Source organism: Varanus komodoensis, unplaced genomic scaffold, assembly GCF_004798865.1.
Source record: "Varanus komodoensis strain SLA01 unplaced genomic scaffold, ASM479886v1 scaffold10, whole genome shotgun sequence".
NCBI lineage: Eukaryota > Metazoa > Chordata > Lepidosauria > Squamata > Varanidae > Varanus > Varanus komodoensis.
Genome location: NW_025335269.1, coordinates 8538215 through 8554347, shown reverse-complemented (window position 1 = coordinate 8554347; position 16133 = coordinate 8538215). Strand labels below are relative to the sequence as shown.

Sequence of the window (16133 nt, the reverse complement as noted above, 5' to 3'; positions counted from 1 at the left end):
CTTCCCACCTCTCCCAGACCAGGGTGGGAAGAAGCATGGAGGCCACTCAGTGTAGCCAGCTTGCCCTGAGAAGGCCGCGGCGGAGGCGCAGGAGCCACTGCCCCGCTCCTGCTCCGCCTCAGCCTGTCCGCCTCCAGGCTTGGCGAGGCAGCCACGGCTGTGCCCGCACCCCAGGGACATGGCTCATATTTTTGTGGTTTAAAAAATAAACATTTATTTAAAATTTCTATATGCTGTTCTTTATGTATAACATAAAGTTACGGTTCGGAACAGATGAACCTTATTTACATTGAACCTTATGGGGAAATTTGACTTGGCTTGCGACCAATTCGGGTCATGACCGGAGTCGTGGAACTGATTAAGTTTGTGAGAGAAGGTACCACTGTATTATAAACAGTGAGGGCAGAAATGAGCGTGTTTGAAAAGAAAAAAATGTGGTTGGGTTCCACTTTGTATACTATTACTGGAGGGTGGCATCAGTGGTCCCAATTTTCAAAAAGGGTAGTAGAAGGGACATGGGGAATTACAGACCAGTTAGCCTTATGTCCATTGTTGGAAAAACAATGGAAAGGCTCATAATAGAGAGATCTAGTGATGCAAGATAGGGAAGGGAGGCTGGCAGCCACACAACACGACTTCCACAAAAACAGGTCCTGCCAGACAACCCTTGTGGAAATCTATGACAAGGTTTCGAAATAGCTAGATGGAGGGGATGCGGTGGATGTGGTTTACCTGGATTTCAGCAAAGCCTTTGACAAAGTGCCCCATAATATCCTGGTTGAGAAACGGAGGAGTTTTGGGATACACCAAAACACTGTCTGATGGATTAGGGCATGGTTGACTGACCGAAGCAGAGGGTAACCATTAGTGGGGAATCATCAGGATGGTGGCCAGTGACCAGCGGGATCCCCCAGGGCTCTGTCCTGGGGCCGATCCTGTTTAATCTTTTCATCAATGACATGGAAGAAGGGGTGAACAGTCTGCTGATCAAATTCACAGACGACACTAAAACTGGAGCAGTGGCCACAACTGAGGAGCAGGTACTCCAGATCCAAAAGGATCTGGACAGACTATGGAAGTGGGCAGGAGACAACAGGATGGCGTTCAATGTGGATAAGTGCAACGTCTTGCACTTGGGGCATAGGAATGGGTGTCATAAGTACAGGTTAGGTGACAAGTGGCTGGAGAGCAGCACTTGTGAAAGTGACCTCCGGGTGCTGGTTGACTCCAGGCTAAACATGAGTCAGCAGCATGATGTGGTCAAGAGGGCGAACGCCACCCTTGGTTGCATAGCCAGAAGTGTGGCTACTAGATCAAGAGAGATATTACTACCACTCTACACAACTCTGGTGCGCCCGCAACTGGAGTATTGTGCTCAGTTTTGGGCCCCTCATTACAGGAAGGATATAGCCAGGTTAGAATCAGTGCAGTGTAGGGCCACAAGGTGGGTGGCTGGTTTGCAGGGGATGGGGTATGAAGTGAGACTGAGGGAACTGGGTTTCTTCAGCCTGGAGGAGAGGAGACTCAGAGGGGATATGTTGGCAACATACAGGTATGTGAGGGGATGTCACATGGAGATGGGTAGAGACCTGTTCTCCCCTGCAGAGGAAGGCAGGATGCGCTTCAACAGAGCAAAGCTCAGGGAACGAAAGTTCCATTTAGATGCCAGGAAGCACTTCCTGACAGTCAGGACCCCGAGGGTGTGGAATGGGCTTCCACGAGAGGTCGTTGAGGCCCCATTGGTGAGGGTGTTCAAAGATAGGCTGGATATGCACATGGTGGGCATGTCATGAGCGGAGCCAGCTGGAGCCGGGGGTCAGACTAGATGGCCCGGGAGGCCCCTTCTGACTTGCTCTGTTTCGATGTTTCTATAAAACTTGGTCTTCAAAAGAATGCTTCTGCAAAAAAAATGCTTCTACAGATGAATTTTTCAGGGAGTATTCTTTACAAATTTGTGCTGGCAGCTAAGAAAAAAGGGGAAATTGTGTAAAAAAAAACAGGCGGTTTTAAAGTTTTAGTTTTTTATTTGAGACTACATGAGAGTTGCAGAAGTTTCTAAAACAGCAGCTGCTAGAAACACTCTTTCCTTTGAAAGACAAAAATATTCCAAGCATGCAGAGAGTTCTTTTTGAAACTTTATTGCAGCAAAGGGAGCCAATTTGGTTTCCTTCCCATCATCCAGCCCAACTCAGCACATGCTCACATCCCATTTTATGCCCTGCCCCCGGCCACTTCTCCCTCCTCCTTTCCTCTCATTGGCTGGGGTACCGGGAGTTTACAATCTTTCCACTGGCCTGCTCCACACTGCTCCAATACCAGCCCTTCTTTCCCACTTCAGCCCTCCCTGGTGAGCTATAATAGGCCCATTTTGTCCTGCCATGCTTGTCAACTAACAATAAGTGAGTCATTCAGCCAGTATTCGGCCATTTTGTCTACGTGCTGGTTTTCTCGCACACTGTATACGCACCCCCTTTAGACTATGGAATTTTCTTTGTTAACTTTTTTACTTTTCATACTTCCTTGTTTCAAATCATCCTTTCACACCTATCAGCAGCAAAATCTCAGTCCTGGGATCTCATTCCAAGGTTCCCCCAGAAAGATACACCTTTTCCCCTAACCACAATTCTTTGATGGTTTCTCAGCTTCTGAACAGTTGTTTCCTATTTTAAATGGATGAAATGGCTCCTTTTTACACAAAGGAACTCAGCCTTCCAAACCATATCCCATCAGAAATGACCTACCTTTGGTCTATTTTCCCTTCAACTGAATAGAGTATCTCAGTTTCCAGCATGGGTGGGCAGGCCGAGAATTAACTTACATTCCCATTCAGCCACAGCCTCTGTTGCTTTTCAAATTATGTCCTCGAGTCAAACTGGCCCAACTCTTGTTACAACCAGTCTGCCTAGAACTATATAAGGTGATACGCTGTGGAGGAGCCAGCTCCCTGAGGAGCCCCAGTGAGAAAATGGCTCAGTCCCAAAGACAAAGTGCCAGTATACAAACAAGTTAAGCAACTGTGTGAGTTTGGCAGCACGACAAAGAGGCCAGGGCAGAGAATTTAGCCCTTCTGATAGTCAATGTAAATTATAAATTACTAACTAAAAGTAAATCTATCTCTTTTACTCCAGGAAAAAAGAATCACAAACAAAACTAAGTTTTCCAGGTAAGCAAACCCAATAATATAATTAACTCCAGTTTATTTATTTATTTATTAAAACATTTTTATGCTGCCCCATTCTCCGAAGCCTCGGGGTGGCTTACAACAATAAGTTAAATAATTAAAAATATAAACATTAGAATAAAATATAAACATACAATATAAAATAAGCCGCCCTGGCCAGATAAAATTCAGTAATATTAACATTTAAAATGCTGCTTAAATAAAAAGTTATGAAGGTAGAAAGCCAGTAGGGGTGTGAGGGCTATCTGCTAGCACAACAGAAGTTGTCAGTGTGTGCTCAGTTGAATAAGTTCCTGGATCTCAGGGAACAAGTTCGTTCCCTTCAAGCCAAGGATGCTGGTCTGCAGAAACAAAAGGAGACCGTGAGATTGGCTGCTGAGACCATCAGGGAGCAAACAGTAGGGTCCCAATTCCTGGATGAGAACTCCTCTGCTGTCATGGAAAATGGTGGTCTTGGGGAAGGAGACAGTCATTCTGAGGAGGAAGACAATAATCTCTTAGAAATAATCCTTTAGAATGACTTTGGAAGGGAAGCAATTCTCCGTTGGTACTGAGGATGTGTGGCCAGGGGGTGGGGGCCTTGTGGTGGAAGCAGATTGATCATCGGACACATACATGCCTGGATTTGCAATGGGCATGTGAACCACACAGTAAATTGCCTGCCTGGTATGAAAGCTGTGGTATCATGCGCTGTTTAGATCATGGATCCTCAAACTACGGCCCATGGGCTGAATCCAGCCCACCATGCCCATTTATCTGGTCCGCCATAGCTTGCCACACGCATGCGTGGCAAGGTGCCGGCTTACTCACAAGGAGATCGTTCTGGACTCACTCGGAGAAAAGGATCTCCTTGTGAGCAAGCCAGCACCTTGCCAGGAGATCCTTTTCTCTGAGCAAGTCCAAAATGATCTTGTGAGCAAGCTGGCCACGAGGCACTGGCTTGCTCGCAAGGAGATCATTTTGGACTCGGGAAAAATGATCTCTGCGCATGCATGCCCCTGCCTTTCTGAGCGCACACACCTGCCCCCGCCCCCCGCCTGCATCACCTTGGCGGCTCACACCCATTGCTGGCACCTTTCAACTGGCCCCCTATTCAAAAAGTTTGAGGACCCCTGGTTTAGATAGATACCCGTGACATAGAGATAGGTAGTCATGAATTCCTGGAAGCCAAATTTTGATTGCTAAGTAAAAGGCTGAAATCTAGGACTACCAATGTGGCTTTCTTTAAAAGTATACCTGTTCCACAGATAGGGCCAGCTATACAAGTTGAGGAGTCTCAAGTTGCGGGTGAGATGGTGATTCAGACTAATTAGGCACCAGGGAATCCAACAGTTAGATGGTCCAACAAAAGATGGTAAAGAGGTCCAGCATAATCACATCTGACTTCAAAAGAAGAAACTTCTCAAAAATAACTGGTGAAAAGGAAGTTGATGTGGGAGTCGAGAGTAAAACCCCTTCAAAATGCTTGAAGAATACTCAAAACCATAATAATAGGCACTCAAATAGTATGTATACCACAAGTTAGGAAGGGTAGTATGAAATTCAAGAAGTTGTTGGCATGGTTAACAAGTAGTATTAAGGAGGAGGGAAGATGGTTTCCTTCAGAAAACTGGGAAGCTTTCCCCAATTACAGAAAACAAAAGGAAGCACAAGCTTGCACAAGAGAGATGCAAGCAGATAAGAGGTGCAGAAAAGCATTTAGAGGAGCGTAACACTAACCATATTAAGGCCAATCGTAAACAATTCTTTCAATATACAAGAAAATGTTAATGCCATTAAAGGAGTACTACAGGAGGATAAGAAGATTGCAGAGAAATTGAATGAATTCTTTTCATCTATCTTTATAACAGATGATACAGGACAGATACCTGTTCCTAAATTTAGGTATTGAGGAAGGAAATCTGAGAAATCAAGGCAGAAAGAAATGATGAAAGATGATATTCTCAACCTTACTGAAAAACTAAAAGTTAATACATCACTGAGCCCAGATGGCTTCCAACCATCTTAAAGTGCTCTAATTTGAAATTGTCAGCCTTCTTACAAAAATACGTTACATGTACCTAAGATCAGCCTCTCTACCAGGAGACTGAAGAATATCCAGTGTAACACTAATTTTTAAACGGGTCTAGGGATAATCCAGGAAATTACAAAGCCAGTCAGCTTAAAAGCAGTTCTCTGACAATTGACTGAACGTGCTATTAAAGAATCAGTAAACATACAGAGGCCTGGAGGAGTGTTGTCCATGTGGTCATGATGGGTTGGGCACAACTTTGTGACTAAACATAGCAACAAAGCTTATAATGGGATTCTCCACTACTGAATTTACTAGACCACAGCACAAAAACAGCAACAGAACATCTCTTAATAGTCACAATTGAATGAATTATATCTATAGTTTTTCTTTTGGCAGAAAATAGCAACTATGTTGTGTAGTGCTTATCTCAAGTAATTTTTAAGCATGTCATCTAATAAAATAGTAAATGAAAACACAGTGCAGTGGTACCTCGGCTCACGAATGCCTCAGTTCACGACCAAATTGGGTCACGAACAAAAAATTCATAAAAATTTTGACTCAGGTCGCGAACTCTGCATTGGGTGGCGACCGCGATCACGGCCATCTCCCCCCTCCCCCCGAATGGGGAGATGGTCGCGATCGCGCCTGGCTTTCCTGCACGAGTGCAACCGCGATCTCGTCTATCTCCCCCTCCAGCACAATCACGCCCGTCTCCTCCCTCAAGGTCACCTGTGTTCGCGCCTGTCTCCCCCTCCAGCGTGTCGGGATGACGGGCATATGCAGGGATGATAGGCATGATCACAGTCATGCTGGAGGGGGTGGGGAGATGGCTGCACTCATGCTTGGGGTGGGGGAGATGGCCGCATTTTTTGTTGTTACTTTGCTTCACATTTTTCTGATTAAAAAAAAAAGTTATAGAACGGATTAACCTTATTTACATTGAACCTTATGGGGAAATTTAACTTGGCTCACAACCAATTTGGGTCACAACCAGAGTCCTGGAACAGGTTAAGTTCGTGAGCCGAGGTACCACTGTAATTGTAAACTAGCACCTTAGTTACATGTATTGACTGTGACTAAGAGATAATAGGGTACTTTTTCCTACAAATGTTAGAAGATTATGATGTTAATTTTTCCTGTTTCACTGAAGTGCATTCACACTGCACGACCATGGCTAGACTCACTTCATTAGTAGTAGCTCTAGTTGTTAGAAATAGTATCACTTTCTGTACCAGGCAAACCGCAGTACCACTCTGAAAACACAACAGAAAACTTCTGTATGCTTTGCTGTGGACCCATCCTTGCAGAAGGCTTGAAGACCAGTATACCATCAATTCCTATTTATGTGTGGATATGTGGACAACTGAGCCTTCACTATTTGTGTATAGGAAAAGTCAGTCTTGGCAAACCTTCTATTCTTGCAGGGACATTCTCAACCATTCTCTTCTGTACCCTGATACTAGATCTGGCAATGCTGCTATAGTCCTAGTGCCATTCCTTTAGGAAGAGTATTCTGTTGCAAATGCATGTAAAACTGTGTGGGTTCCACAGTCATAGGAATTCTTTTGTTATCACCACACAAAAATGTGGTCCATCCTAACACAAATGACATCACTGCTACCTAGTGACCCGTAACCCCTGACCACTGGCTGTGCTGGCTCTGGCATATCAAAACATCTGGAAGGACCAGGTTGGGAAAGTCTGCTTTAAGTACTTAAGGAGTATGCAAGATCAGACTATGATCAAGAGAGAACCTCCTATACAGGATAGAGATTATGACATGAATATTTAATGTTTCTCTGAGATGGATGCACTTGCTCCATGGAGAAGACTATTGGTCCAAATAAAAATGGTCCAATTAAAAGTGAAAATAAGTAGTTGATCTGGACAGAGTAAGTTAGATGTGGTTTTTGTTGACTTCATGGTTGCTAGTGAATGTTCTAAATTTAAAACTGCTCGTAATGGTAGATGGGATGCACTGCATCCAAGGATTCTCCTCTCCGCTGTCCAGCATACCCCTCTGCCCCACACCACAATGCTGGCTCCAAGGGCAGTCCTGGGAAATTGGCTGTGGGGGCAGAGGGAGAGTGCTTGAAAGTCCGAGTCTCAGCTCCGACCTTGGAGTGCTTGTCTGAGGTTGGGCCTGGGTCTCCGAGTTATCCTAGGCCATTCCGACAACAACTATTGACCATAGGAGTGTGCACCAAGGATTCATTCCTATGTGTTTTTGGACAGAAAAAAACTTCTACAATTCCCAGCATTCAGCTAGGCAAAGCTGGCAGTTGTGGGATTTTTCTAAATATATTTTGCAATTACGAAACTCTCAAAGAAAATTCCCAAGTGGTCAATGGATTGCACTCATAGTTTTGCCTGTAAAGCTGAAGATAAAATACGTTAAATTTACTATCCCGTCAACAACTGGATTTAAACCTGATGTGATTGTCTTTTGTATACCTTTGCCAAAATTCGTACAATCTATTGAAAAAGAATTCCTTATTACGTTCAAGAATGAACAAGCATCCTTGCAGCTGTAGCAGATGAGAATAGCTTAAAAACTAGCAAACTTCTGTCTACTTAGGTTTCAAACGACCTTCTGTTTTTTAAGTAGTCTTTTTGTTTCGCGTTTGAGATAGAGATTAAGGTGTCATTCCTAAAACTGAAGCGGAGGTTCGTCTGCAGTTTCACTTCAGCACGAGTAGTTCGTCCCCTGAGACCGCTGCTTTGTCGACAAGTGAGAAGAGGCACTTTGCAAAATGCAACGTGAGCACTCTTCTCTGTGTCTTCGTTTCGTGTTTCACACACAAGCGTCCTACTTTCAGAGATTTAGAGGTGCTTCCTTTTTGCCCTTCCGTGCTCAGAAAGATGGGCTAAATGATTCCTAAAACATTTTCTCCTACCTTAGCCCTATGAGTAGACTTTATATATCTTTCTGAGAAAAGACGGACGTGGGGGATGTAGCTCAGTGGTAGAGCGCGCGCTTCGCATGTGTGAGGTCCCGGGTTCAATCCCCGGCATCTCCAGTGTTTTTTGCCCTGCTGTTTCTTCAATCCATATACCCCAAGCACCTATATTTTTCCTTACTGGGTTTCTAAATAACTAAAAGTGTTTGAAACACATAGCTTACAATTGCAAACGGTCTGTAGTATTTCTTCCTCATTTTAAGGAACACCAGTTCTGTTGACTCCTACAACGTAAATGTAATGAACACACCTCTGTCGTTGTAAAACTGTAAAATAAAAAAGAATTGCATTGGCCGGGAATCGAACCCGGGCCTCCCGCGTGGCAGGCGAGAATTCTACCACTGAACCACCAATGCACACACTATGTACAGCTTGTCAGAAGCCTCTTCACGGAAAAGAATTCCAAATTCGCTTGGTAGAATCCAGCCAAAATTTGGTGAGAATAATTTATCAAATAAGGGATTTGTGTTAAATATGCATATACATATTTATATGTACCGATTCGATCTTAAAAACGATTACTGAAATTTAAACGGAAGTACAATACGACTTGCCCTAGTGGGAAAGGCTGTGTGGGAAAGGCTTGTGTGACCAGGTAAAATCGACTCAATTTGCAGAGGAGGTGTGGCTAAGTACTGATGGGCAATTTCAAGCCCCGTGCTTGCATTTCCTACACCCTTCATACGGTTCTTAATCGCTAAACTCCATTTGGACTTAATTTCCAGATGCCCTTCAAGTGCCCTTACTTTTAAATAAAGGACAGCCCTCCTGCAGAGCTCAAATAGAAGATGGTCCGGTACAAACTAGGATGCTCAATCGCCCTAAAGAGGAATTCTAGGGCTACGAAAAAGAAAATGTTTTTTTCCCCTTTCTTAGTTAACTTTTCTGTGGTAAGAAGAGAAACAAGTGGCAGAAGGGACAAAAGGGATAGGTGAAGAATGCAATGTTTTCTGGTGGAGACTGGCTTGTAAATTAATAGGAATGTTGGGGAACACTGCTGTAATAAAAGACTTGTTCTTTTCAAATACGCATAATTCCACTTTGAGATGGTCGCACTTGGATCCCATTGAAACCAGTTGGTCTCAAGAAAATCGCAGCAGATGTTTCACATTAATTTCAGTAGGATCTCAATGCAGCCAGCATAGTCTGGCTCCAGTTCATTTATTGTGGCAAATATTTTCAAGAACAAGAACCCCCATTCCAAAAGGAGCAATTTGAAGACCTCCCAGCAGCTGGCTGAAGATGAGGGTAAGTAAAGTGAGTGAGGACAGGATGCAGAGGATCCACCATTCCTTAGGAGGAATGCGAGGTGCTGTGGCACAGGGAACAGAGGGATGGCACTGTGTAGCCTTTCGTATGATCCAGCATGGCTCTTTTTACTTCCTAATGGAAGCATGAGAAGCAGGAAATTGCAGACATTATTCCACTGTAATGACTCCATGGATGCGAACCATGCCAGTCTTTGGAGACTTCCCCATGTCTTCTGGAACTTTAAGGACCTAAACTGTGACTGTTTGTAGCCATCAGATTTAATCTGAGCAATATCACATGGACCTAGTGGAGTCTTAATTCTCTAGGCTTATTTTATCATTCATTACCCTGTGGTTTCCAATTTCTCATCATATTGTATCACCTTGTTGCTTTTCCTCCCTCTCTTTTCTATCTAATAAAAATATTTGTCTCCAAGAACATTGCTGCAAATCTATCTACACTCACCTGTGAGTAAGCAACATGGAACACCATGGGCCTCTCTTCTGAGTAAACATGCATAGGATTGTGCAGTGAGTAGACAACATCTAATCATATAATTTTATGCATCTATTGTATAATCTGTATAATTATTATTTTAAGCCACATACTAGTTTTGAGTACAGTGTACTTGTACTTTTCAAAAGTCTTGTTTTTGCTGAGTTGGAGAGCACTTACTATTTGCTTTTAAGATTTTGCTTTTAACAATGTGAACCATCTGGACGGCACGTGGCTAATGGGGCAGCATACAAATTGACTAAATAAAATAGGACAGTTTTGCTACTGATAAGGCTCTGAAATTGTTGATGCTTTGTTTGTTTTACTCTTCAGATTAGGCCTAATAGTCTAGACTAGCCTCCTAGGCTAGTTTCCTCTGCCTGTGCAAGCCCATGTGATTATGAGAGTTCAGTGGAGACTTAAAACTTGCAGTATCACTTGAAAAAAAATGACTGCACTGTCTGCACTGCATCTTCCTGAATATCATGGATGGTTGAACTAGATCCCTGCTGCAAAGACAGTAACTAACCCTTGACTTGCATCTGCTGTGCTTATCCCAGTTTTTGTAACTTGTCCTCAAGCTGGGCTGTAGGGATAACTATACAGTGCATAATTCTGTGACCACTGATAAGCAGCTCTTGATTATCTGAGCAGGAAGCCAGCTCCAGGCACAGAGGCATGATGGAAAGGAGTGCTTGATAATAATTGGTACCAGGGCACAAATGACGCAGCTATCGTGGTGAAGCAAAACAAATCTGTCTATTCAACAGGGAAGCCTATGTATGTCCCTTTAGAGTGCTAGCATGGAAAAAAAGGGTGGGCATATCAAATAACCACTCCAAATGTCACTTAGCTGGAATTGGTGGGAGGCAGAGCCCAACAATATTAGAAGGATCCAAAGTTCATTCACCTTTAAGTCAAGAAGAAAAGCTAGTGAAAGCTCAAGAGCTTGAGGCTACTTCAAAGCTGTGGCAGAACCACCACTCCTGCATATGTTGTGTAAGTGGTGAAGACCTTTGGGGTCTGTCCAAAGACATACAGGTATGCATGCATGCACACACCATGCAGCATTCATTCACATAACTTGGATCTCTCTGCACCCAGGGTAGGAAAAGAGAAGGAAGAGGAGAGAAAAAAGGGGATGCAAGGAGGATGAAAGCTCATTGGTGAAGATTTTGCTTTGCCTCCTTTCCACCTCTGGTCTGTGTGTCTCAAGGAGGTTATGCATCAGAAACAAAGAAGGAGTTTGAAGCTGTTATGACACACACTATCATTTTTGGCTGTTTTTGCTGCAACACGCAACTGACGCTCAGGAAATTATTGTAAGCAAGAATGTACTCCTTGGGCAGAGAAATGTCTCCATCCTGCAGATTCTCAAAAGCATGCTGTTTGACCCCAATTTATGTACTGTGCTGGCAGGCATTCTCTAGTGATGGAGGTGAAAGGTAGACTAATGGACAACAGAAGGCAGGGAACATCTAGGTAGAAGGACTGCTAGATCTGAATGGAGGGAGCATGTAGTCAGATGAGTTTGCGGTTTTAATATTTTCCCTTATGACAAAAGGAAAGTCTGATCTTTTAGCGGGGGGAGCAAGGAAAAGCAAAACACACAAGTTGTTGATCATTTTAATTATATGAAAATATGTATTTTAGAGGAGAGATAACACTATAGTGTCTTGAAAATTAGTGTTCTAAGAATTAAAAAACCATTTTTTTAACAAGTTTGTCTTTCCATTATTTTTCATTTCTTAAACATGTCAATTTATACATACAAACAGATTTTACTGAATCAATTTAACATAGGATGGTTTGGAGTTTTCCATTTAGCTGCTATACAGGTTATAGTAATAGTCAAGCCATGCAACACTTTCAATGTTATCTTTGATTTTAACTACGTGTCCATTTCATACACCACCCACCTGTGAAAATTTTTACAGGTGACCCATCTTCTTGCACTCTGTAAAGTAGGGCTGGGTAGCACACAGTCTGCCATGAAAATTTGTGCAGCTCCTGAATCCTGCTACCAAAATCACAGTGATTCGGCAACAAAATAAGCTGCTTAGGAAGTACATGCTTTGCTTGCCAGAAAAATTAGATGCCTGACAGCCCATGAAATTGCTGCTTGACAGGCTATGGGAGCACAATTCTGTTTGGAAACATAAAGCATACTTCCTGCATATTTTCCTGCAGAATCAATAATTCCACAGGGCTCTTGGGAGATGGCTCCCTTTGTGTGCCCCCTTTTCCTGCAAAATGGGGCTTCTGGTAGCTAACCAAATAGATGGCCATGGAACTTGAAAAGCAGAACTGGACTCTGAATTTCTGTACCAAATTTCATTCCAATATCACTATTCAACAACATTATTGGGTCACTAACAAACTTACCTTAGGGCTTTATGCCATATTTTACTATTGTAAGTAGAATGAAATTATTTAGGAAAGCTAAAGCAGAAATTTCAATCAGCAGGTACATTTCTTTTGTAATATCTGCTGCTGCTTGCCCCAGTGCCAACAGGCTTGTTTGGGATTGGCATAGCATTTCACATATTTCCTGAAATATTGCTCAAGAGATTGGATGAAAATGGCTAAGCTGAAAATACAAGAACTGTTTGGCAGAATGAAATATTTAAGTGGAAGTAGGACAGCAGGTGTATAACAAAGCAATTATTTAGCTCCTTCTAAGTAAAAGTCAATCTGTTGGTTTTACAGAAAATCTAGAACACATATTAGAAAAACACCCCTACTATCTCTCTGCAAAAGAGGAGATCAGCCTACAATCTGAGTATTAAAATTCAATACAAGAAAAAAATGCATTACATTAGATGTTACAGCCATGAATTCATATTAATGTCCACATGCCCAATGGGACGTCATAGAACTTACTTCCATTTTAATAGTTCGTTATTAAAAAGTTTCCCAGAAATATCAAGCTCTTCATTTGAATCTGCACATCTACTGTTGTTAAATCTGTATTAGCAGTGATTGTCGAATGCTGGGGTAGAGCTGAATTTGGGGGAAGGGTCAAGCTTTGTCTTACCTGTGAAAGGGGAAAATAGCTAAAGTTTCTATGCCCATTCAACAGCTACTCCAGCTGCCTACCAGTAAAAAGTGACAAATGATACCTATCTGCTCCCAGTTTCCACATGTGTCAGCATTTCTAGGAGAGGTATGACAATGACAGAGACTACAAATAATGGCTGGTTACAAAGTCCAGCCATAATAGGTGAACCCCAGCTTTCTAGGTGACAAGAACAGTAGAAAATTGAGACTTGGACTCACTGAACAAAAACACCACAATTAGCAGGCATGCAAGAATACAGAAAGTTAGGGCAAAATGAACTACTAACCTTTAAAGCAAAGGGTTAGTATCCATGAGGTTTAAGGCATTCAAGCTGCCAATTATGGCAGCATTCAAAAACAAATCTGTGGGTGGGGAAAACAACCATTCCAAGCAGCAGAAATTCATAGCCAGATTAAGCTCCATGCACAAGAATTAGTTCTAACATCTAAAGTTACATAAAAGTTAGAATCTGATTTATTTCTCAGCACTTGGTATTTCATTAGTTCCTTTTATGTCCACTCTGTGTATATGCAGTACCTGAGAGTATTTTAGAGTATCAATTCTAAATTGGTTTTTGAGTTGCCCACAAAAATACCACAAAAAGTAGGGCTAGATTGGATAGTGTCTCACCAGGAAAAAACTGCCCAAGCCATCGCAAACTTTCTAGACAAGTTACACTGAACACTTATGCCCCAGTGTTTTTTCTTTTTTGAATTTTGAACATCTGTAGGCAAATACTGCACCATGCTACTTTAAGTACTGAATGCTGTTCCTGACCAGTTGCATTTGTGATACAATCTTCAGTTGTAGATCGGATGTGGAAGACTTGAATCACTTAACCTGAAAACACACACAAAGGGCAAGTGTTAACAATTTCGGAACATAAAATATCCAGATGTACTAACAGATTTTAGGAAATATACTCAAATATGTAGCAGTTGCTAGTGTTCAACAGAAATGCCTCCTTTGCTGAACAATATCACACAGCAAATTTACTCTTACTGTTGATAGATGGATAATGACACTGAACCAATCATTATCTCCGTGGCAACAGTATTAATATGTCAGAGGAACATTGCACATGGAGCTGCCATTACTTTTTACACTCCTGCCTCGGCTTCCTCAAACAGATACTCTTTCTGCAAAGCCAGGAGACCCAGAGTACAGAAGCAACTAAGGGCAATTTCAAGGCTGCAGACTTACTGCCATGAATGGATAGCCCAACACTTTTATTTCCGTACAGATGTTGATGAAGTAGGTTTTTGCCTACAAAAGTTCCATCTTTTAGTGTTAGTTTTGTAAGAGACTGTTACCTTTTCTATCACTAACTTGGCTTCCCTTCTAGAGTTTATATAATTACATTTTGAAAGCCCTTGTTGTGATGCAAACCAGATGTTTCTGGGAACTATGCCATAAGGTATGAAGGCAACAGTCCTTTTCTACTCATTCTCCTGCTTCTAGCAAAGGGAATTCCAAAGATTACTGCCCCTGAATCTGAAAGTTCCATTATGATATAATGGATCAACAATACTGATCTAGACTTCGTTTCATATTACTTTTTATAACAGATGGAGATCACAATTCTATATAATTCAGCTGGCAACATTTCCATCAATATTAGATAGGGTGTTTCTGAAAGGAAGTAGCTATATGTTGCTACCTTTCATTGCATTTATGTAGTCAGATTATTGACAGCTGCAATTATTTCCAGTAACAATTTATCCAGCTGCATTCCACTTAGGAAAACCTCATTCTAGGAATATCTGGTATCAATTGTATTCTTGGAAATGCTCATCATTTTAACAGAGATCTTCATATTCTTCTGTTCAACAGCAAGAATGTATGTGTGCTGCCAGAGAAGAGAAAGCGGTTTGAGTACACAGTTCACCAAATTTAATCAAAAGAGTTGTAGAGTACTAATATTGGGTGTCTGCTCTACAAACATTTGAGGATAAATCAAACTGAAAAGTTGTACATAGCTGGGTAACCCAGAAAAAAAGAATGAGTAGCTTTCTTATTTCTGTACTAAGGACAGTATCCAGTGCTAGCATAAATGACCTATAGCATTTGCTGGTTGCAGAAGTTTTTTCAGAAAGCCTGTTCACCTGTAAAAGCTATTGGCTTCGTGCTAAAGATAGTTTCCAGTGGCACAACACAAATTACATCAGCAGTAGCGGATGCTATTGAATGAAAGGAATTCCTGGAATTCTAACTGCAGCTTCTCCAGGTGTGCCACACATATTTTGTTACCTTTCATATCATTAGATAAGGAGAAAAACAGTGCATGTTTTCCCCCAGATTTGGAAATGTGCAAGCTTCCTTTTACCACTTGAGCAGCACCTTTCTCTGAAACACTGATAGCTATTAGGATAACTCAATTCATTTGCATTGTTTCCACCTAAATCATCATTCAAGTGTCTCATGCCACTGGAAAAGGATAGCTCACACAACTAGATGTGATCTTCCATATCTGTCCTGCCTTCTCCTTCATTAGTAGTTCTGAGATATTCTTAGTATGCCACTCCTAAGAATGTGGCTGTTGATCCATTCCACGCTTATGCTGTGGGGCGGTACAGAAATGAAAGCATAGTAATAATGCTACACATGAAGCTGCCATATTCTGCTCACCGGGTCCGACACTGACTGTGCCAAAATGACAATGTGAAAAGCCTCTAGGTGAGCTCATGAAAGAGGCACTCGCGGTCTCAGTCGCCCTTAGCCCCTCTCCCCGCAACACGGGCAATAATATTAGCTTACTGATGAAACACTTGAAAACACTAATTATTATCTCACTCAATCGAAACGGCTCCCGTTAACTTCACGCTGCTGCTCCGGACTGACATGCTAGCCTACACTATGACGACCAACGACCACTATGACGCCGCTCCGCTAATCCCGGTACAAAATAAACAGGAAGCGGAAACCCACCTCCCCTCATACTCCCCCCACCCGAGCATTGCCGGTGGATGTTGGGAGTTGTAGTCCAACGCAACTGGAGGGCACCAGGACGGGGAAAGCTACCGTAGAATGGCAAAGCCATCGCCGTGCGCTTCACGACTTTTCAGGGTTCGTTTCACTTCTCTCATCTGACACTGACCAACGAACAGATCATCGACATAATTGTAAGCCTATCATGAAAAGCCCAGCGCTGATCCCTAGACAGGGATACTA

At 42.4% G+C, this 16133-nt stretch overlaps 1 long non-coding RNA gene and 3 other non-coding genes across 7 annotated transcripts; 1 reads left to right on the top strand and 3 right to left on the bottom strand.

Annotated features, from left to right (window-relative positions):
• Positions 1–8143: 8143 nt before the first annotated feature.
• On the top strand, positions 8144–8215 carry TRNAA-CGC. The gene has a single exon. It is a non-coding gene; the product is annotated as a tRNA-Ala (tRNA).
• A 225-nt stretch (positions 8216–8440) lies between these two features.
• Positions 8441–8511, bottom strand: TRNAG-GCC. Its single transcript has one exon. It is a non-coding gene; the product is annotated as a tRNA-Gly (tRNA).
• Positions 8512–11511: 3000 nt separating this feature from the next.
• LOC123035534 lies at positions 11512–16086 on the bottom strand. Of its 4 annotated transcripts, none has more exons than XR_006416979.1 (3): positions 15984–16086; positions 14623–14811; positions 11512–13802 (listed from the first exon to the last, which is right to left on the bottom strand). It is a non-coding gene; the product is annotated as an uncharacterized LOC123035534 (long non-coding RNA). The 4 variants fall into 4 exon arrangements; XR_006416976.1 differs by lacking the exon at positions 15984–16086 and adding an exon at positions 15591–15869; XR_006416978.1 differs by lacking the exon at positions 15984–16086 and adding an exon at positions 15720–15869.
• Positions 13890–14162, bottom strand: LOC123017709. The gene has a single exon (XR_006413652.1).
• Positions 16087–16133: the final 47 nt, after the last annotated feature.